The sequence below is a fragment of the Xyrauchen texanus genome, chromosome 31, assembly GCF_025860055.1.
Source record: "Xyrauchen texanus isolate HMW12.3.18 chromosome 31, RBS_HiC_50CHRs, whole genome shotgun sequence".
Classification (NCBI taxonomy): Eukaryota; Metazoa; Chordata; class Actinopteri; order Cypriniformes; family Catostomidae; genus Xyrauchen; species Xyrauchen texanus.
The window spans coordinates 14,737,744-14,762,373 of record NC_068306.1 but is presented as its reverse complement, the minus strand read 5'-3'; the positions used below and the strand labels follow the sequence as shown (position 1 = coordinate 14,762,373).

Here is a 24,630-nt window from a genome sequence, read left to right as displayed (position 1 = left end):
GGACGGGAGGGTTGGTTTTCCACCGTTTCCTTAGCTGGGAGCATTGGGTTCGTCTTTATGGGGTTTGAGAGGAGTTTGGTGGTCTGGCGCTTGGATTTTACACATCCCAGAAGCCCTCATTGCAACAACAACAGCTTCTTTGAGTGCAAGCGCGCATACATAAACTCACAGCAATTAAAAAAGGGGAAACAAAACCAGACTACGGGGAAGGAACAATAAAGCGTAATATGTAGTAACTCAGTGGTTCTAAAAACTGTCTGGATTTGAGGGGGTCTTGGCCAATCAGTTGGCCTTGGTTAAATTTAATGGCTGTTACATGCATGAGGCCACTGCGCTGATGGCAGTTCACTGTGGAATTTGTCACTTCCTCTGTGCTCTGGTGTGTGTATGTGTGTATGGCTGTGGGCGAGAGGCTATTTCTAGACACAGGCATAGTGTTCACTCTCTGTTCTGCTGTGTATCGAGAACGGGTCTCGCTAATTCATGTAAATCTTCTAGAGTATCGCCCGCAGTGGGAGTGAGGTGCAAGAGTGTTATAGTTGGCAACAAGGCCTATTTTGGTGACAGAGTGGCATGATTGTGTGAGCAAAAACACTTGGGTGTGAGTTATGGTTTGTTCCAAAACCAAGAGAGCAGCCACGCTGTCTACTGTGTTCTACTTTTATATTTTCGGTTGAAAGCTTGGTTTCCTAACATCATTGATTTCCAAATTTTGCAGTACAAGAAAAAATCTTGGAAGTTTTAAAAGTCATCATTTTTATTGGAGGAAAACAATCCTCTAAAGTGGATGAGAGGGGCAAACGCAGCAAAAATCAATGGGTTACCAACAGAAAATGAATTAGCGTGGACGTGGCCTAAGGCAGCATTCTAACAGATATTGAACATCTTAAGTGACTGAAGACACATCCACACTAATAATTCTTTGTTTTAAAAACCCTGTTTTCAGTTAGTTTTTCACAGAATGCGGTAATGGAGAGCATTTTTTAAATGTTCCATCTTTGTTGGAGCAAAAAAGGGTTCTAGTGTGAAGGAGAAGAGTAAACATACTGTAACTTAAACAAATTCATCGAACTTAAACAAATTTATTTGTCTCTGTTTTCGGTGGAGGAAAATGGCACTCCAGTGTGTAGTAGAGATGAAAACGTAATTTTCAAACCAAAACATATTGTTAAACCTGTTATTGTTTAAATTTTTTTTTCCAGTTTTCTAACATTATTGTTTTCCAATATATGAAGTAATGGAGAGCGTTTTTGAAACACTCCACATCACTCTAGTGTGAATGCCAGGAGTAGGAAAATTAATGGATTTTAAAAATGAAAACGTATTGTTTAAACGTATCTACATTAGGGTTGTCACGATACCATAAACATATCTTACGATACTATACCAGCTAAAGTATCAATACCACACGAAAGTGTATTAATTCTTAACACCATTTGTCATAGTTGTTCTTAGAAACTAGCCATTCCACTTGTTGCGTGGTGAAAATAGCTGATGGATTCACTTAGAGAAGGCTTAAATGGACTAATTGGTTACCTACAGTAATACATTCTTATCTGCAAAACAGTCCGTTCAAACGACAATGGCTTTTACATTTTATTTCATTATTTCTGTGATTATTTTAATGTTGGTAACATAAAAAAATATATATTTTATTGTTGAATAGACTGTTTTGGGCAGCTGTTTCTTTATTAAAACCGCTTCAGCCCCTCTCTTCTGGTAAACAGCATCGCAAATGCAGATTACACACACACACGCCTTTGATCGCACGCCTCAGGGATGTAACTAAATCAATTGGAAAAAATTGTGCAACGTTTGATTTTTCAGAGAAAATGTACATCTGTAAATGTTACGATAAAGCATTTAGAGGGGGGCCTGGGTAGCTCAGCGAGTACTGACGCTGACTACCACCCCTGGAGTCGCAAGTTCGAATCCAGGGTGTGCTGAGTGACTCCAGCCAGGTCTCCTAAGCAACCAAATAGGCCTGGTTGCTAGGGAGGGTACAGTCACATGGGGTAACCTTCTCATGGTCACGATTAGTGGTTCTCGCTCTCAATGGGGTGTATGGTAAGTTGTGTGTGGTGGAGACAACAGAGACTTGTCCTCTGCCACTTGGATTGAAGTGATGGGGCTTTCACACTAGCACTTTTGGTGCGCACCCCGGTTCGAATGACGTCAGAGTTCGGTTCGTTTGGATGATGTGAACGCTGTCTTCCGAACTCGGGTGCGCACCCGCGAACCGTACTCGAGTCCGCTTAAAAAGGTGGTCTGGGGTACGGATCATGTGAACTCCAGTACAGTTCGCTGCTGATATGAACACAATCGAACCAAACCGCGGAAGTGAACCACTATTGATGACGTATAATGTGGTCGTCAGTCTCACACGCGTCACTTTCAAAATGAGCGGAAAGGGTTTACTTTCGTGCGTGTGTGTATACACTTACCTTGATGAAAAGCGGGATTGACGCATACGCACTGCAAGCAGAGAGATGATTTCTGCTTGCCTTCGCAAAAATTGTCTTCGGCGGACAGCCCGCTGTCTTTTGAACGATTTCAGTATTTTTGCGGCAGACAGACGCAAGTGTGTTTCTGTATCTTGATGTTGAAAACAAAACCAAAGGTTAAAAAAAAGAATAACAAATGTGAACCGAGCAAGTCTATTCATTGAATTTTGACGCCTTTTCATTTCGCGGTTATCAAGCAACACGATTACGCACCAGCTGCAGCTTGATGACGCAAGCGTACCGCGGTTCGGATACAAATATATAATGTGAACACAGTCCATCGGGGGCAGGGGGGAGGGGGGAGCAATCAAACTCGGGTTCGGAACAGGCAATCGAACCAAGTGTGAAAGCCCCCTGAGTAACCGCGCCACCACGAGGACCCAATAAGTAGTGGGAATTGGGTATTCCAAATTGGTTGAAAAACGGTTAAATTAAGTGGCACTAACCCGTGTGTATTTTGCAGAGGCAGTGGGAAGTGTGCGAATGTAATTAATAAGGTTGCTGGTATTTCCCTTTTTGATTTAAAATCTCTGTAGACAATCACGGCATATGGGTTTTCCCGGTCTCATTAGCCAAAACCCAAAATAGTTCAAAATCTCGCAATGTGAATTGTGTTGTGTAAAAAGCTTCAAACTCTCTGAAGTTTTACTTAAATCCATATTATCCTTTAGGAGACATGACTGCCAAATTAACAAGCTGGGATTCAGACGTGTGTTTTTGAAGCATGGTAAAAACACTAATTGAAAAATAAACAATACCATGTAAGTTTAAATTATAAAGGGCACTGCTTGAAAGGGATGCCACTCGAAAAGACCACATTTTAGTTCTGATTCAAATGAAGGTTTTAGCGAAAATAATATTTACTACCGCGCATACAACATAACTTACAGTACTATTGTATTAATGGTACAAGCATTTAAAAAAAACGGTGGCACTGGCAGTATTTTGAAGCTTTAGTATCGCGATTCTACGCACTGGTATACAGTGCAACCCTGCTCTACATAGATAGCAACTCTGTGCCGCACTCAAATAGTGCTCAGCATGGAAGACTCGACTCACAATTGATTCCAATCAAAGTCTTTCTAGCAAGTCAGTCCACTGGCGGCCATCTTTGGAATGCTCCTGGGAGACTTTTTGAAGTCATGCCAGTGTAGCTCCTGCCTACTTGAATGGGGGAACACAGAAATCTCAAAAGCCGTTGGTCAAGATCACGATCAAAGAACATATTTCAAATCAGCAGTAAAATGTGAGCACATTGGTTGCATAAATTGTGCTTCTTTACCTCAGATAATGCTAAAAAAAATATATATATTTATATAGCTAATGCACATGCGCGTTCTTGAGATGATTGACAGGCAATGTCTGTATCTAAGAGGTGACTGACTCTGTAAGGCGAGACTTCCTTTCTAAATCTGTTGACCGTTGGGCGCTAGAGCCTCTTGGTTGGGTGTCCCAATTTCTCCCATTCATTTAAATAGAAGTGGCCCATCTCAGCTAAATAGTCTCTATTCCAATAGACTTTTGACGTTAGCATGTTGCTAAGCTAACAAGCAGCCTGTAAGGCACAAAACAAGGCGCCTTTCTGGACTGGGTGTGACACAAATATTGGGAAGGCATACTGTTTTTATAACTTTTTTATCAATATATTTCAGTACTCAATTAAAGCCTATTTATATTTATTTTTAACATTTCTCACACTTTTGTTATCGCAATAGATTCTGGGATTGTCATGTCTACAAAGAATGCATTTAATGCTGCCTTAGAGTGTGGCTAAACAAGGTGTCTTAGGAGGCAGCATAATTAAGTTGGCTATCTTTTTGTGAACCTTTGATGAATTAAAATGCTGCCTACATATGCAGCTATTAGATTTTGGAACAAAGCATGTGAGTGGTGGGTTTGTGTATGCATGTCCTTGGCGATGTCCCAAAGCAGATGTTTCTCTGTCCTTCCTCATATATCCTTATATGGCTGCTTTGGGAAGATAATACCATGCTCAATAAAATGTGCAATTTCTTTCTTACACAAAGCCATATATGTTTATGTGTGATTTAGTACACCAGATCCGTTCTTTGGTTTTTGCATTGGAGGAAGACAAAATGGACCGTTTCAAATTTCAGCTTTGAAAAAATACAAGAGCTTTCTGGAAAGGCCTGAATTTCTTGACCAAATAACAAGCCTTTCAAATCTTTCTCTCTCTCCATTTTATGATTATTTTTATTTTGTCCTCTTTTCTGCTCGGCCCAGGGTCCTACTAATAAAACACAAATGGGGAGTGATCTGGTTTTTTGGCGAGCTGCAAAAAGAATTGCGGAGGACTTGGATTCGGCTACTCCAGTCGTCCCCCCTCCTCCGCAGAAAAGTACAGAACATTTGTGCGGACCTCTGGGGTAAGTGCGGGGAGGGGGGTCTTGCTCTGGGAAACTGTGTGTCTACGTGCTGCAGGAAGAGGCCTTGCAGGCCAAGGGGAACGCGTGCTCTGCACCGGAGGAGGCAACATGTGTGTTTGTGTGTGTACATGGAGGCGCTGCTTTATGTCTCATGGGGAATGCACGGTTGTGATCCTCTCCCACCATCCTCCCTTCTGCTCACAAAGAACAAACAACAACATGGAACCCAGCGGGCTGCACTTCCAAGACAAATGACCCACATCAGTGAGGGAAGTGTGTGCTTTATGAATAATGAGATTCCCCCAAAAAACACATCTACTCTAAGCCAAACAAACACACAAACAAATTCAGTCCACCTCATAAAAATGCCTGAAACAATTGCTGAAAGGAAGATCCTCCTACAGAAAATTCAGTAACTGTGAACCGATATGGGTTTTTCAATGCCTGATGATGATATCAAGACAGATGGCAGATTTAATGGCAATACATAATACAATTTAAAGGGACAGTTCACCCAAAATAAAAATTCTGTTGTCATTTATTCACTTCTATGCGTATGACTTTCTGTGGTCTGTGGTATCCTGTGGTATTCCAGTAAGGGGATGTTAGGTAGAATGTGAAGGACTGACTCTTTCAGATATATTTACTATAATTGTATGGGAAAAAGTGAAGCATAAAAATTCTTCATAAGTTCTCCTTTTGTGTTCCACAGCAGACAGAAGGTTACATTTTCATTTTGTGTCAACTAACCCTTTAATGATGACATAGTAATTGACCGATGCTGATAATCTCAAATTGGCCAATTAATGGCTAATTATTCATTTATTTTTAAATCTAGAAAATATTTTAATCTGTGAATGACATTTTTACAAAGTAACTTCTCACTAAAATTAGCACCATCATAACTGTTTGGAATCTCTTCTCCTTGAAATAAAATGAAAAAGAATCATAAAACACTGAGAGTTTTGACTTCTCTATCCCACATTCTCTCTCTCTTTCTCTTCCCCGTTCTCATCAGAGAGAGTCCCCAGGGGCCCGGGATAAACTGGGTTCAGCGAGAGTCTTTTATTACGAGCGATGTGAGGTGAATAGTGACTCTGGCTCCTTTGCGTTTTTCACTGTAAAATGCTTCATGTCCAATTATCTTTGTCTCTTGACACCTATCACAGCTCCGCTGTTGACGCAAACAAACCGCTGTTATCACACCTCCAGATGGACGGACCGAATAAAACCACTTCAAATGATTCGTCCCTCTTATGCATCATCAAACTCAGAGCGACTTTAAAAGAAAACGCTGTCAGTTCAGCCAGCCCTTCTGTAAAAGTCAGAAAAGCCTTTGAGTGCACAGACGAGACCGTGAGACCATAAACGTAGGCTTTTGGTACATAGACTGTATGAAAGAGAATGTACTTTTGATCAAGTGGAGGCAGGAAAGAGGATCGCCTGGCCACACCGTGGCAAAAGAATTACATGTGCCTAAAAGCTCAACTTGTCTGAGTGAATTAGACTCGTCATCTGCCCAAGAGGGACATCAGATGTCCTCCTTATTCCTAAAGGAGAGGCAAAATGAGAGAGAGAGAGAGAGAGAGAGAGAGAGAGAGATGCATACAGAAGCCCATTTCAGATGACTCTTGGCTGTCTCACCGGCCCATGACAGGACTAAAGAGAGTTTTTTATTTTAAAGGGGGATTTCATTTTGTCACTTTGTTCTCTCACGCACACATCAACACATATGTAATCTGTCTATCTATATGAAGATATAAAGACATACCATAGACTTCTACTTGCTACTGGCTAACCCAAACCCTAAACCTACACCTTAATGAGAGCTGCTTGCATTTTTAGAATTAAAAATACAAATGATTTACTTTATTTGTAAAGTTTTACTTTTGAGGACAACCCCAACATGAAGTTCAGAGCAAAATAAATAAATAAATAAATACTAAAACAAATATTTTCTAAATTTTGTCTTGCTTTCCAGAATCTATATTTTCCATATTTAAACATCCTTGAAACAAGATCAATATGATATCCTTAATATTTATATCCTAAGATATTATTAATAAAAAATACATTTAATATATACACAATTTGTTTTATAAAAAAAAAAAATATACTTATTATATATATATATTTTTTTATATAATTGTATTTGATAAATGTATAGTTTCTCAAAATTAAGTTGAGAAAAATATGAAAAGTCATCTTAATATCTTAACAGCTTTCCATACAAATGTAACTTGTTTTAAGGACATTTAGATACTTTTATTGGAAAATAAGACCAAAATTGTTTTGTCAGATTTAGCTCACTTCTGGGGACAAATTTGTCCCTGAAGTATAGCTAATTAAATCCACACAAACAAGCACACGTAGGTTGTAAATCCAGACTCCCTTAATTTTTTTTCGACTGTAAAATTTTTTACATTTCATGAGTCACATTTTCATTTCTCTCTGTAGAACAATGAATTCTCAGTGTTATTGACAGCTGTTTTCCAAACAGGAACATTAGCGTCTCATGATATAACGTGCTGCTGTTAAACGAGGTGGCTTTTCTGAAACGTTCTCGTCCTCATGATAGAATTCATATTTAATGCGTCCTCTGGGGCCCACTGTGTACCCAACCATACAATGTTAGCACTGGCTAACTCATGTAAATCCAACATATGAGGTGTTGTTATTGGCACCCGGTGAGACGTTTGAACAGGCAGGTGTTTTTCATTGGCTTGTAGGAATATACTCATAAATCCAGAGATTTAATTGGCTGCGGTCGGCTTTTGAACCACAGAAGGACGAGAAACGTCAATTATGGGTGAATTTGTGGGTGTTGGGCACCTTTGAAAAGGCAAAAAAATAAGTTTATTAATCTAGTATTTTTTTGTCTGATTTTCCAATAAAATATGTTTTCATGTCTTCAGAGTATATTGAATTAAGGTCATTTTTATTTTATAACATATGCAGATCCCCCCCCCCCCAATTTATCTAACCAATTTTAGTAAGGTTCTTAATCCACTTAATTCAATATGTATTTTCAGAAAACAAGTCTTACACAGTTCTGCTTCCAACACAAAGCTGTCTTGTTTTAAGGATGTTTCGATATTTTTACTGGAAAACAAACAAACAAACAGAATGATTAAGGCCCCAGCCCCGGCCCCACATTCACATTCACATTCACACTCCCAACACCAGACCACCTTAACACCAAGCTAAACAAGCACATCAACCTCTGCAAAACAAACCTACAGGCCATCAGCTGCACATGGCAAACACAAGGTCTGCTGACTATGTTCCTCTTCCCTCCATTTTCACTGGCAAATAGCCAACAAAAACAAAATGAAGCTGAAAAGGACATTATAGGGATTTCACCTGGGTTTTTCCACAAGTCGTGAGACCTTTTTAGCACTTTGATTTACATACAGTAAGACAGCAGATTAAAAGAAAGAATCAGACAAATGAAGCAGAATAAAAGTATGAACCCCGCATTACATGCCGTCTCTTGTAACTGAAGTGAAGGACTTGACATTGTAATATAGAAAATTACACGCTTCTGTGATGTGAAATGCAGAACATTGACTCCCACATTCAAGAGCCAAAAATACCATGAAAAGAAAAGATGGGAAATCCACTGGTGCTGTGTTAAATATTTCACTTAAAGTACTCACATGGTTAAACATCTTAACAGCACCGGCTACGAATCAAAACAGATGGCTGTGCGACTATATAACGATAGCTACTCCGACTTGAACCATCATGCCCGATTAGTTGTCACTGATTCGTAGGATTCAATGTTTACTTTGTGAAAGGAATTTTAGTCACGCACACACAAACATATACAAACACTATAGACACAGATTATATAGCACAGCTGACCTGACGTGACTGTATTCATGCTACTGCACTCAATGAACTCAACCCTCTCGCCCACACCACGCTAATAAAGACTGCTACGCTCTAACTAACACATCAGTCATTAAACTCTTTTCTGCAAACAGGGACCCCCCGCCTCCACCACAGACATGCATGCATATACATGTGTATAAATCCCAGGACTTGCAGATCCTGGAGAGTTTCTGGAGTCCACAGAGATCAGTGAGGGCTGACAGGCCACAGAGAGGATGACTGCTTTACCCATGCAGTCACTCACTGCCTGTCGTGATAGGGCACACAGGCTTCCAGTGTCTCTCTTCCTAGCCACAGCATCTGCAGTAACATGCCAATTAGGCCAACAAACATCATCATGCCTCAGGCCATCAGAATACCAAAAATACAATCACATGCAAGCACATGCAAATGCTCTCACACAAGCGAGCATGCACAAACAGACAGATCATATTTTGTGCACTCACACTTGTACATGCTTACATGCTCACTTATGCACACACACACACACACACACATTACATACACACATATACTATATAAATATATATATATATATATATATATATATATATATATATATATATATATATATATATATATATATATATACATATACACACACACACACATACAGTATGAATGTTTCTTCATCATTGGGAACTTTTATGTCCCAGGAGTTTTATTACAGGATCTTTATTAAAACAAATACATTTTAAAATGTTTTCTTTTTTGTTTTAAAGGTCACATTAAAACTAGCAAGGAAAATTTTACCATCCAAAGATTTTAAAAATGTCACTTAAATTATGGTAATTTCCACAAAGGAATTATATTAGAATAAACACAATAAATCATTTAAGATGTAGTGAAAATGATACAGAAATTTTCATGACTTCCAAAAAAATAAAGACTCCTTTTTTGAAAATGTGTGAAAATGTATTGAGACTTTACTTTCTAAAAATCCAAAGTGCTAAAAGTCGCTGAAATATTTATACATGAACACACCTTTACACGTTCAACCTTTCTATATACAACATGCACACTTGTAAACGCACAATGATTAAAGGCTTGATATTCTTAAAAATACAGAAACCTCTACATACAAATGCACAGAGAAGGCAATTGCGGCATTCCCTCCCAGCGCACACACAAATGGCAAATATATACACAAACACACACCCATAAGGTCATCTACTCACTAAACAAAGTTTCCATTTCAAACCGTTCTGACTTTGCAGACTGTCCAGCGGAGCCTCAAATATAGGAGGGGGTGGCGGGTGAGCGCAGAGGATGGTGGCTGACACTGAGTGATGGCTGGCCAGAGGTTTGTGTGGGGCATGATGAGTTTAATCACCCATAACCTCAATTACAGACATCCACTCAGACTCATAAAGCAGCAAAACAAGATCAGCTTCTGCTCCAAATTCCAGTAAAGCCTCGGCAGAAAACACACACATACGCAGGCCTTCATCGGGTGTGTTTATTGACAACAACGCTCGGGATACCACAGACCACACACAGTTCAAAAGCAAACGAATGCTAAATTTGACTAAATGGCAATGATTTATAAGGGTAAGAAGAAAAAACTTAGTTAACTTATTTAAACAGTTAAACTATTTGGAAAAACAGCTCAAATTAAAGGAATAGGCATTAAACGGGACTGTCTTCCTCTCAGACACACACACTCACACACAACACGTTCCTAATGATCACAAAAGGTCCAAGTGTATGCTGCATTCTCACACACTCCAGCTTTACAAGGGATTAACTCCAGCCTTTATCAGTAAGTTCCCACAATCCTCTGTTGAATATCAGAGTCTTCACAAACCCCCCCCCTTCACCTCTTTTCCACCTTCTTTTCCCATTCCTTGCACCTCATATAGGAAAAAGAAAGAACAAAGAATATCTGAGAGATCAGGGTCATACCCTGCTGCCATAAAGGAAAAAAAAAACTGAATAAGATGGCTTAAGCTGGTCCCCCCCAGTTGTTCTAGCTAGTCTCCTAGCTGAAATGTGCCCAAAACCCCTCTAAAATAAGCAAACCGACAAACGTGACCAGGATAGGAGACCAGTTAAGACCAGCAAACTAGCACAATCTGGTTTAAGATGTTTGGTCAGAAGGGTAGTTTCTCATTAGGGCGCAATCAGAGAGGAGTGTATGGCTTCACACTGTCAAGAGCTAACAGAGTGACAGAGGTTAAGGGTTATGTCCTCTTAGTGACCCTGATCTGGTGTCTCGGGAGGGTTGAAGGGGCTAAACGTTGAGTAATTTAGTGAGGTGAGACCTCCGTTCCTGACAGATCCAAGCAGCGAGACCTCAGAGTGGGAAACATCATCATTAGCAACAGCGTATTTAAAGAGGGTGGGTTCCCTAAATTCTGATCTCTAGGATTCCCACACCTTTTGACCAAGATAATTCTTATTATTCTACCACTTATCTAGTTGCAGAAAAATTATGGGATAAGGATTTAAAAAAATATATATTTTTTAATGGTTACATTCACAAAGAGCAATATCAAGCCAATTAAATATTTTAGAAGTGAGTTTAAGTAAAATGTTATATATACTACATGATTAAAATGATATAAAAATGTATCTTAAATGAATTAATGAAAATATTAATAAATATATAATATTAATAATTTAAATGTATATAAAATGTTATATATGCCCTCAAAATATTTTTGCATATTTTTATGATTTATGCATCTATATATATATATATATATATATATATATATATATATATATATATATATATAGGAATAATATCCAAGGTGATTTTTTTCTTTGTATTTATTAACATCAATATACATCGATTTGCAGTATTAAATTAAAGAAGTTTGACAGACAGGCTCTTACCCACATACATGTGCACTAATGTGTGGATTTGTGGATCAAAAGCAGAATGTTAAATCAGTAATGCCTCCTATATAACTTGAAGGGCTACTTGTCTAAGTGAAAATAATTTGTTGATCCACAGTGCTTTCCTGTCATGGCGACTTGTGCGTCACAAATCATTTTTAATTGATAGTATTACTATCTACATACTGTAGTGAAATGCCTCCTTGCAGAATTGAATTACCTGTCACTAAACGAAAAAGCATTAAAAAATGATTGGGAAACCTGTATTTAAAGATGAAGTGTATAATATTTCCAATGTTGAAATACTTTCTCCTATTGCAGCTTAATAAGCAGAGACACTGCTCAAAGCAACTCCTGGCTTAACCAATGTTAACCAATGGGGCGGGACTAACTGTTTGTTCTAACAATGGAAGATGGTGTATTGGAATTTTATTTGAACAACCCCTCAACCCCTTAACGTATTTAACTTCAGCGTGTAACCGTTTGTGAAATATCCTACACTTTGATTTGGGCCTAGCAAACCAACTACAACATCGCAACCACCCAGAACACCCTAGCAACCACTTCGCAACCATCTAGCAACACAAAAAAGAACACTACAGAACAATCCTCACAAATGTCTGTCCTAATCGTCAATCACCATCCACACAACACTGATTCTGTCTCCCACAACTGCCCCCATTTTAATAAATAACACATCTGCTAAGGGCAATGAAATTAAACAGCTCAACAACAGAAGGAATCAGCCGGTGTTTCTCCGCTTGCTTAGAGACCGTGAGTCACTGCCTGCTCTCATGCATTCCCATTACAACTGTGTGCTCAGCCAATCAGCTGCACAATGAAGCAAGATAAATGGGAATTACCCGTGAGCCAAAGGTTAATGTCTTTCGAACCTATATGCACTCATTCTATCAACAAAAGGAGGAGATCAAAAAGCCTGGAGCATCTCTACTGACTAAGTGGTCAAGAGCGACTCACAGAACCTTCCCTCAGACATCTTATCTGTGGGTTTATAAAGCTTCTGTCTTTCCTGTATGCCTGTGAGGAGGATTGAGAGGCTTTCTTCTTTCTCCATTGTGACACAATTGTGTACAACTAGGCAGTTATGAGGGTATACTGCAGAGTCTGACTGTAGAAAGGAAAACCCTTTATATGATAAACATATATGATATACATTTTTTTGTTTTATTATTATTTGATTAGAGGTCGCCTGATATGCAGATAACAATAACTAAGGTTGTGGAAAAGGCTTATAACAGATTAATCAGATAAAAGTTTTTCAAATCAATTCATGGAATGTTAAAAAAATGCTCTTAGTCTTGCTGTTATTTGTTTAAAATCTCAATAATAACCAGACAAAAATGAAGATTTGGTGCAAAATATGGGACTGTAAATAAAGGGCTCTTATTTTGAAATGACAGACACTTGGCTCAGTTACAATGCCTATAGCCTATATATTCACCAGATGATGAGTTTTGTATATACAGTATATATATTTCACCTTAATGAGGAATAAGTTTCATTATTATTTACAAGATATGAAGTCGAAGACACAATGTATGTGCTGCGGGGGCACGTTTCCATTTAGTTGCATTTTTCTTATTTGCATGCCCTCGATTCAATTTAGAACCCTTAATAACCTAATTAAAACGACAAAATATGCATTAAAGTAAGTATATGAATATGGATGAATATTGTGAACGATGAAAGATTTACATTTAGAAAGAGTTAGCAAATTCCCATGTGATCGTTGATCGGCAAAGATGTTTTGCAGATCACAATCCACAATGCAACTATCGGCACCAATTAATCTACCTCTAATTAAAATATTATAATGTATGTATTAAATAACATAATTAAATAAAACACAACCTAATATTATATTGATATAAACCATAAACATGATATAAGAATTTTTCCAACCTCTACTTGCGACTGGGGAATTTAAAGATCTTTTAATCTCTCCCTCCAAGCAATGAGCTCAGGCAGTGAGCAAGAGCCCAACTGTGACATCTGTTCGGCAGAAAAAACCTGATGGACTACATGTCAATTACAACAAAGAGCACAGAGTCCTGATAAGTAACAGTCTGTAGAGCTCCGCTGTGGTACAAAATGAAAAGTATATGTTTAATGGCTTTCTATATTCATATGTATTTTGAAACATCAGCCACAACATTAAAGCCACCTACCTAATATTGTGTAGGACCCCTCGTGCCACCAAAACAGTGCAAACCTGCATCTCAGAATAGCATCTGCATCTCAGTATATGCTATATTAGGCAGGTGGTATGTTGTGGCTGATCAGTGTATGTATTCATATGCATTTATAGGAGTTTGACTGTAAACAGGACACATGATTGAAATGATAATCTGGGAAACTGAAAGCATTTCCATTCAATTGTTTACACACATGAGCACACAAACTATACATCTGCTCGTGTTTGAGTGTGTTTGTGTATCGACATGCATAATGTAGTTGTGCATGTGTTTATGTCTCCTTTAACATCTCAGGCTCTTCCTTTCACTCTTGGCACAAACAGGAATTCTCAAGGCTCTCTTCCTGCAGAGAAGTGGAGTGGGATACACACTCCAAAGTGAAGTCACAGGAACGAACACACACACACACACACACACACACACACACACACACACACACACACACACACACACACACACACACACACACAATTAACGGTTTTATGACAACACTCTTTCATATACAGATCTTGAAAGCAGCTAAACTCTCATCTCGTAAAGCCTCATGAAGTTTAATAGAGACTTTTAATGTCCAGAGCAAGCCGATGGAAAAGATGACTGTGCGTTCCACTGTGCTCAAAGATGGCAGCTGGTCTAACACAAATTAGCAATGTGTAGACCTGTTCCGGCACACTGAGGCTGAGCACGTGCTCAAAATTCCCTTCTGTCTGCTACTAACGGAGGGGAGGATGAGAAACGCATTTGCCACCACATCGTTTTCAAACTGATGCAAACTGCAACTGTTGTTGTTTTGAGTGCGCAAGTGTGCATTGCTAGTTTGAATTAAAAAATAGAACAGAGAGCAGAGAAGTGAAATCTTCGAAATCCTGAAGTGTTAGCAACTCCCCATACTAAAATCAGAGACTCTTACATGTTAACTTTTACTAACGATCTTAAGATAGTTCCCTTCACCACAAACCTTCATTGTGGAAAAACTGCTATGTTCTGCAAGAATGTTGCCAATCCATCATTTTACGAGTTTAGCCTTATCAATCAATTCAATCAAGAGGTGACACGTCTTTTGCAACTCTGACCCACAATTAGCTGAAAGCATGTAATCTGGTTACTTGTTCATTTGGTGATAAGTCACGGCTTACACTGGGTTTATTTTGCTCTAATGCACAGGGACGTGACAGACGTAGAAATTGGAAAACTGCAAAATGCATTTATTTGAGAAGCAAAATTGCATTACATATGAAGACTTCTTTCATTGAATACACCCCATTAGTAAATTGTTTTCTTATTTTTATATATAAATAAATGTAGTGCAGTTTAAGCATAAAACAAGAAAAAACACGTAAAACTCTCTTGTAAGGATATATTTTTAGATTGTGTTTTTTTTTTTCCACAAAAAGTATAAACAGCTTTTTATTTGAGGTGAAAGACAAAGAGGATTTGACTGGAAAAAAGAAGACCTGAGAAAAGATGGTTTGTAATTTTAGAGACGTAATCTTCATTTGAATCAATGAAAGAAGGAACTAAGAAGACGTTGATTGATTGCAAGCAGAACAAGCAAAAGGACGCTCTGTACTGTATGTCCTCAGTCGTCATTCTTTTGTGAATCCTGCTTCATTTTATCACCTTTTTAAGATGAAAAATGATTCCAATTTTGAGGTTTCAAAACTGGCCGCAGTAGATAAGCAACACTGACAGGATTTAAGGACAAATACGGGTAACAAATGTGTTATTGACTCTCACAATTGCAAAAAATGCACCATAAATCAGTTATTTGCCGCTTTAAATTGATAGGCGAAACCAGCCCTGACATTATTGGTCAAGATTTACCTGTAGCATGAACCTCACACTAATTGTGCTTTTTATAGTGACAGATCACTAGCCAAGCGTCTCCAAGCAGATTTGACTAAATCCAGAAGTGAGTCTGTTTTCGATATGCTCTGAATTGGAAAGGTCCTCAGCCTGGATGGTTGGCATCCCTTACAGTATCATATGAGCACCTGGGTTTTGAATAATTGAGCTGCGATTGAGCGAGAGTCTCAGGTGAATTAGCTTCATAAAAGAGAGAGGAGCTTCTCGTTGCTATTGTGTTATCATACTGATCTTCCACACACATCTCCGCTGTGAATCACAGAACATTAGTCCAGATGGCTAGAGAGGTGTTCAATAAACAGCGGTGTGCACACATTATCAGCTTGGGTTACAAACAGCTGCCATATTTGCCATTTCAGATCACAGTATTCATGAAAAGAGGGAGCTGGCAGAACACGGATAATCTGCGTTGGCGGAGAATTGTGATTGAATACACATGAGCGAGAGCGGCTCTGCTCCCTGTTGAGGACAAAAGTCGAAGTGGCCCATATTAGGGTTATTATAGTTTGGAATTTTGCATTTAGTTTAATTTCTTATGTATCTCCAATTGGTCCTCTGAATATAGTTAGGTTTTTATTAGTTTTTCCTGTATGATAGTTAGTTTAAATGTATTTGTATTTGTGCTTTTTTTTCAAGTGGCATATTCATGTTTAATGAGAGTTGTGAAGGCTTCACATTAGGGCTGGGCGATATGCCAAAATCTTTTTCATATTGTTCGATATCGATATTTATCACGATATACATTTACACGTTGCACTTTCTTTTTTTATTTCAAAGTTGACAGAAGAAAAGAAGAACAAATAAATTCTAGGTCCAGAGACGGCCAAAGCAGTGGGGTCTGCGGGATCTTTTACCAATTTTACCGTCTTTTACAGTTTATCAATTGAAAATGAATGTTAAAAGATCATCTGTTTGTTCAGAAGCATAGTGACAGCAGTCCAGTATTTGTTGGAATATTTTTACATTAAAATGAAATATCTTTTATATTTCTTTAGATTCAGATACCCAAGTATGGGGCATAGAAGCCCTTGTGACTGTGGAATGATGCTGAATGTGGGTTCAGGGGTGTCCTGAGAGAAAATTTAGAATACGTTTTAAAAAAAATGTAAAAAATATTTGTGTATTTTCATTAAAGTGAGAAACTAGTCTACCAACTAGTAATTTTGTCAAAATTTTTATTCTAATCTAATTACTTTTCACAAAATTAGAACAGAAATCGATTTGTTTATTATTAAAGGCTTGTAACATGCTGATTAATAAAGATACATTTAGAAGGGAAAAACGTTATGGTCTAAAAGGTGCTTTGAAACAACGTTAACTCATACGGCACTTCATGTCTACACACATGCAGGGAAAAGAGGCAATGCGTGCGGAGTGGGACAGGGCAGAAATGATGCATGTTTGGTGCTAGAGAACAATATTCAAGATTACAGCGCAGAAAGATCAGAGCTGTTGTCCACATCACTGTTGTTCTGTCGCGCTCTTCACTAGAGACGATGAGCGGGCGCAACCGTTGTCATGAAGTCTTGCGTTGCGGATGGAATCCATCCGGTGTCCGACGTAACCTAATTGTTAGCAAGGCAGCTAGCATTAGCAAGTTCATCCAGTCTGACCCTAAGTAGGATTGGCAGCGGTGCGGAGCAAGATCTCTCCTAGCTGTGAGCGCCTTTGAGCGGATTTCTTCCGCCCCAGTGGAAACACAGCCTGAGAAAGCCGAACTGCTTGTGTTTTACTGACACGCAGTAAATATCGAAAATTCCTCAAAAGCTTATCGTGAATTTTCTTTATTGTGATATATATCGATATCGTTTTATCGCCCAGCCCTACTTCACATTTTACAATATATTGTGTACCGTATATCTCCAGGATGGGAGACCAGCTAGAACAACTTAGACCAGCTAAGACCACCAAATGTTTAGGCTGATTTAAATGTTATTACAAAATAAATCCAGCAGAGACGTAATCCCAGAAGGTTGTTCTGTAATCAGATTCAGCAGAATGCACAGTACAATTGCAGAAATATCATCAGCACAGCTGGAGTGACAGTTGTCCACTCTTGGATGAAGATTAAAGGTGGAGATAATCAAGGCTGGCCACATACAGTAAATGTGTATACATACAAATATATACATGTTGTTGAAAGAGAGTAATCCACAAAAAGTGAGAGCACTGTAGAGATATCTTTGCGCTAATCTATGCTTAAAATTCCAATTGTTTCCTCTACTTTCGAACATCTTGGCTTGACAAGTATTGGCAGATAGGGACACAATGTTCTGAGACAGTCGGGCAAGATTTATAACCATTAAAACAGCCACGTACACAGGGTAAACCCATTCCAGGGACTGCCCACTTTTCCCTGAAGATTATATATATGAAGAAACTTAAAGGAGTGAATAAGAGATCTACAGTTTAGCTTAGTTGGAAGAGCCATCTGCCCACATGAAAAGCACTCTCTTTGCACGAGTTATGCACATCGGTTACCCAGAAACACACCCTGTAGGCAAGATAACTTCATGATTAAGCAGGCTTCCATGACCCCAAACATTACATGTTTATAGCGCTTTTCTGACAATATGAACACAATGAACAGGGGACTCTCCTCAACCACCACCAGTGTGCAGCATCCAGCTGGATGATGCAACAGCAGCCATACTGCACCAGTACACTCACCAGCTATTGGTGGAAAAGAGAGAGTGGAGTGATAGAGCCAATTAATGGATGGGGATTATTAGGAAGCCATGATTGATAAGAGCCAATGGGGCAATCTGGCATTTTTAATGACCACAGAGAATCAGGACCTCGGTTTAACATCTCATCCAAAGGACAATGCCTTTTGCAGTATATAGTGTCCCCATCACTATACTGGGGCATTAGGACCTACACAGTTTGCAGGGTTAGCACCCCCTACTGGACTCCCTAATACCTCTTTCAGGAGCAACCTTAGTTTTCCCAGGTCCCATCCAGGTACTGACCAGGCTCAGCCCTGCTTATGGCTCCTACACACTACATGACTTTCAAAGATGTCGGATCATGGTACCGTTCATATTACAAAACTGTCTATCTTGTCACTGAAGTCGTAGCGTTTTCAAATTACAAGAGGAATCGGCGACAGGGGTGAACATATTATAAGACATTTCACTATTGACGAATCCCCCACAACTCTGCCTGGACTCCAAATTACGCAGACAAGTCCAGATATTTAACATTCTAGATATCTCGCCGACATAAATTCTCTCAAATCGCGTCTTTGATAGTTCATATATTGCGAGTGTCGCTCACGGGAGCGAGCTCCAATTTGCACACGATTTCGGGGTTTTGTCGTTGATCTCTACAAAACTGTCGGTGAATGAAAATTGGGCTTAAAATCGTGTAGTGTAAACTCGGCATTAGCTTCAGTAGGCAACCAGTCTTAAGTTATAGGGTGAAATGGCTGCTGGCAAGAGAATGTCAGCATTAAAACACCTGCCACCCTGGCTGAAACCATTTGGTATTGTGGACATTATTTTTACGACAATTAAACACATTTTCCCACCAAATATTCATAACATACTGTAGATGCATTTTTTTTCTCTCATTACTGTAGTAAAGTAATGGAAATCATTCTGTCTGGGTGCAATGATTTATTTTTTAGTAAATCAGCATAAATTAAATCCAGTACAATAAATAATACTGTTATGCATACATAGTCACAATTTATTTAAAATATTTCATAATAAATTATAAAATAATTATCATTATTATTTTATGCATCTTACAAACATTGGTTTTTTTTTTGGTAAAGAACTTTGTTAAACTTTTGTTCAAATTTATATATATATATATTGTAACGATCCCCGTGTTCTCTGTTTTCCTCTTCTGTCACTTTCTGCACTCCATAGGTTCACTTCTGTCCCTTGTTTAGCTCCGCTGTCTCTCTGTCGGCTTTCCCGCTCACTGTTCATTATTATCACCTGTCTTCGTTAATCTGTCATTGGTTTTGTTTTCTCATTGGTTCCTTTGCTCTCTGTCTGTGTATTTAAGCCCTGTCTGTTTGTTCTGTGGTTGTCGTTCGTTAATGTTAGTATAATGTTTCCGTGTATCAGTTCCGATGTCTGCTTAAACGCCCTCTGTCCGTGTTCCCTGTCAGTCTGTCTACTCGTTCATGGTTACCCTGTTGTCCGTCCAAGGTTCCCTTGCTGTTCTCGCGCTCCTGCCTGTTTTCCCATCGTGGACTTTGCTTTGTTCTAGTGTTTGTTTATTTTGTCCTTTATCCCAATAAAGCCCGCGTTTGGATCCGCACTCTTGTCTGTCTTCCCTCATCATTACATATATATATATATATATATATATATATATATATATATATATATACACACATATAAAATTAACACAAATATATTTCACCCCTATAAAATACCTTTTTATTACAATAAAATGTTTTATTATAATTATAATAGTTTTTTTTATTAACCTTATAGAAATAAATAAGAATGTGATTTTTTTTTCACATTACACATAATCCTATTTTTATTTCTATTTTTGTTTTGGTGCAAAGTATGACCCAGACATGTTCATAACAGGTTTCATTTAAGTCGCTTGGTAACATCTAATCAACTTGCAATACTGTAAAGTAATCAACAAATAAGTTTACAGAATGTTAACATGACCATATTATAGCTAAAGTGGGTTGTCACGTGATTGAGGTCTCATTTGTTGGTCTGAAGTGTAGGAGTGAGAATCACAGTAAACACCAAAATTAAATTAAATTAAATGAAAAGAATGAAAATGCAAAATGACAATGAAAAGAAAATGTCCAAGACTACCCCAATTCACCCAGCATACAGTACCAACATAGTTCTAAAAATTTAAGTGTGATCTGTTAAGATTAATGTGTGATCAATGTACTAAATTAAATAATCTACCACACACACACACACACACACATGTTGTGTTTCCATGTTTTATGGGGACTTTCCATAGACGTAATGGTTTTTATACTGTACAAACTTTATATTCTATCCCCTAAACCTAACCCTACCCCTAAACCTAACCCTCACAGAAAACATTCTGCATTTTTACCTTTTCAAAAAACATAATTTAGTATGATTTATAAGCTGTTTTTCTCATGGGGACCGACAAAATGTCCCCACAAGGTCAAAAATTTCGGGTTTTACTATCCTTATGGGTACATTTGGTACCCACAAAGTGATAAATACACACTCACACATACACACACACACACACACACACACACACACACACACACACACACACACACACACACACACACACACACACACACACACACACACACACACACACAGGTTTTAAATGATGTTGTAAAAGTCTTTGATGATCTAGAGTAAGTTTAACCTTCCCCTCGTGCCAGTTTTGGATTTCACTGCACAATCTCTATCTGTTGTCCCAGATGGCCCCAGATTTCCTTTTTAGTTTTATGTAGTCTTTATTACATGGCCACATCAGTCAGTTAGCTCAATGTCACAGACTGTAATGGACTTGTGGACATGATGCCCCTGTGGCGTTTGTTTCACTCTATCACACATGCTCCACTCTCTCCCTCCCATACACACAGCAGTGTGGACTAAACAGTGTGTGTGTGTGTGTGTGTGTGTGTGTGTATGTTTGCGTGTGGTAAAAGGTCAGCTTTCTGCAAGAATTCCTCTGGAACAGCCCAGAGTGCAGCCCAATCCACAGAATGGATGGATGGCGTGAATAGAAATGGGCAGAATTTCCAAAAGAAAAACATTTATGACATTTAAAGGATCTCTAGAAAAAATATGACTGCCGTTACTAGTAACTGTAACTTAAACATGAAACAAGGGCTTAACAATAAGATTTGCCTTATGAACTGGGGGTTCGGAAGTCAGTTATCAGGCTTGTGCTGTGTTGTCAATAAATCTTACATTTGTTGATCATGTATTTTGATGCATTATTTGGTTTTCTGTGATGCACTGAATATTGTTGTTGCGAATTCTGCTGATTTAAAGGTTAGGTAACCTAGATGAGATTTTGTTGAAATTGCAAGAATGAATTTTGATAGTTGGAAGCATCAGATAAAATGGGTTGAAAATGATAACCAAATCAGTAATGTTTTGCACTGTATGCAAGGGGTCTCAAACTCAAATGACCTGGGAGTCACTAGCCAGGTGGTGTTCTTCATCATTTTATTCTTGTTAGATGAGCAAAATAAGTGACTGGAGTAACTGTACAGCACATGAAAAATAGAAACAAAGCGTCCGTCAACTGAAAGCGCAATCTAGTTTTGTTAGGTGTGTAATAAGCCTTGTGGAATATAATAGGCTTTTGTTTAATAATGCAAAAAGTGAAAATAAATTTGCAAGCCGGATTTGAGGATAAACTACTATATTACACGGGTAACACTTACGCAATCTATGAATCTATCTGGGCCATATGAATACATCACTTACCAGCAAAAATGTTTGAATTGATTGCAGACATGCCGCCCTGGGCGGCAGTGGCAGATTTAATCAGCCAATCATGTGGCAGCAGTGCAATGTACAAAATCAAGCAGATATGGGACAGGAGCTTCAGTTAATTTTCACATCAACCATCAGAATGGGGAAAAAATGTGATCTCAGTGATTTTGACCGTGGCATGATTGTTAGTGCCAGACGGGCTGGTTTGCGTATTTCTGTAACTGCTGATCTCCTGGGATTTTCACACAAAACAGTCTATAGAGTGAAAAGAGAATGGTGCGATAAACAAAAAACATCCATCAAGTTGCAATTTTGTGGGCAAAAACAGTTTGTTAATTACAGAGTCCACAGGAGAATGGCCAGACTGATCCAAGCTGACAGGAAGGTGACAGTAAACCAAATAACACGTTACAAAGGTTCTAAACAGAAAAGCATTTCTGAACATACAACATATTGAACATTGAGGTGGATGGGCTACAGCATCAGAAGCATCTGTTCTTAAAAATATAATAAAGTGTGTTTCTTCAAGTGCATGTCTGTGAGTCTACGGGCAAATTATTAGTCATATTAATGTGATATAGCCTAATAATAATAATAAAGCTCATTTAATACATTCACGGGAAAACGAGCCAAATATCGTCTTGACATCGAAAAGGCATCAGCTATTGGAGAGCACATCGTCAATACCCGAGATCATCAACCCTAATTTGCATTTCGCTCTATAAATTAACAACATTTTCAGACAGTAATTTTCTGACTAATGGCTTAAACTAATGACAACTTGTCGACTACAAAAATATTTGGTCGGGTGCAGCCTATATATATATATATATATATATATATATATATATATATGTATATATATAGTGAGAGAGAGAGAGAGAGAGAGAGAGAGAGAGAGAGAGAGATTATTTGGACATACACTACCGGTCAAAAGTTTTGAATCATTATTTATTACAATTTTTTTTTTTCACATTTTAGAATAATACTAAAGTCATCAAAACTATGGAATAACGTAAATGAAACTATGGGAATTATGTTGTGACTAAACAAAATCCAAAATAAATCAAAACTATGTTATATTTTAGCATCTTCCAAGTAGTCACCCTTTGCCTAGAATTTGCAGAAATGTACTCTTGACATTTTTTCAACCAACTTCTTGCAGTTTCACCCTGGGATTATTTCTAAACAGTATTGAAGGAGTTCCCATCTATGTTGGGCACTTATTGGCTACTTTTCTTTATTATTTGGTTCAAGTCATCAATTTCAAAAACATTATTTTTTAAATTGAACTTTAGTTTTATAATGAAATAAATTAATATGATGGCACAATTGTCATACAAAACTAATTTCAAACATTTAAGCAAACGCCTTCAGATCAAACGATTTTAAGATCATGAGAAACATTTCGGTCAAGTGTTTCAAAACTTTTGACCAGTGAGTATATACAAATGTATATTAGGGTTGTGAAATTTTATGCTGGGTAAAATGGGGAAACATTATTCATGGAACTTCCAATATCATCACAATAGCCTAATGAATAGAATAGCTTTAAATAAAGAATATTTGCCTAATGATTTTTCTACCCATGCTAAATGAACCTAAATAACGCAGATGTTCTTTACCAATGTATCAATTTACACAGGCAGCAAAGTACGCACACTGACAGAAGACGTTTAATTGCAGGTAGCGAATATAAGGTGCATGGTAACTGTAAGACTTCTCAGATTCAGAATGACACAAGAAATGCTGTTAGACACACAGACACACACTTGAAGAAACACACTTTATTATATTTTTAAGAACAGATGACAGAAAAGCCATCTGTGTACATGTCTGAAGTGCTGTTTGTTCGGAGGCGTGCAGTCTCATGGAATGCGCGTATTTAAAGGGCTCTCACTTTTTCTTTGTTTCAGTCTTCTGAAACTTTTTTGCAAATGCTGCAAATGACCACAGACCACCTCAGCTCAGGAGTTGCTTTGAGTTCATTTCACTTTATTTCCACAGAGCAGTTTGTTGTGAGTGCAGCTCTCACTGTGCAGGGTCACTTTATATATAGCCTATACATCTGTGATTAAATCATAAAATAATACAAAGACATGTTCACCTCAAACCATAATTTATATTTCAGTGATTATTATCATCATTATAATCATGTTTACATTTATAATTGTTTTTATATCTTCACTTATATTAGTAATTTTCCACCTGTTGTCATAGACAGATAGTTCCGTGATGGTAAATGGAAAGGTAGTTATATCAAAAAAATGTTTTACCACTTCGTTATTTTAATTGCTTTAAAGAAAATGGTGGTGGGCAGGGAAACAAACAAATAAAGAAACAAAACTTTATCTAATACAGTCTTCCTTCAAAAAAGTATCTTTTGTACCCGGGGCACAGCTGCGTTTGCCTGCACAGCGGTACACCCAAACAAGATATTTCCATTAGCTGTATTAGTACCAATCCCTCACTTCCAGTG

At 38.0% G+C, this 24,630-nt stretch overlaps 1 protein-coding gene across 3 annotated transcripts in view; it reads right to left on the bottom strand.

Moving 5' to 3' along the window:
- Window positions 1-24,630, bottom strand: part of LOC127625501 (retinoic acid receptor RXR-alpha-A-like) — a 162,027-nt gene that overhangs the window by 71,212 nt on the left and 66,185 nt on the right. The window lies entirely within an intron of this gene.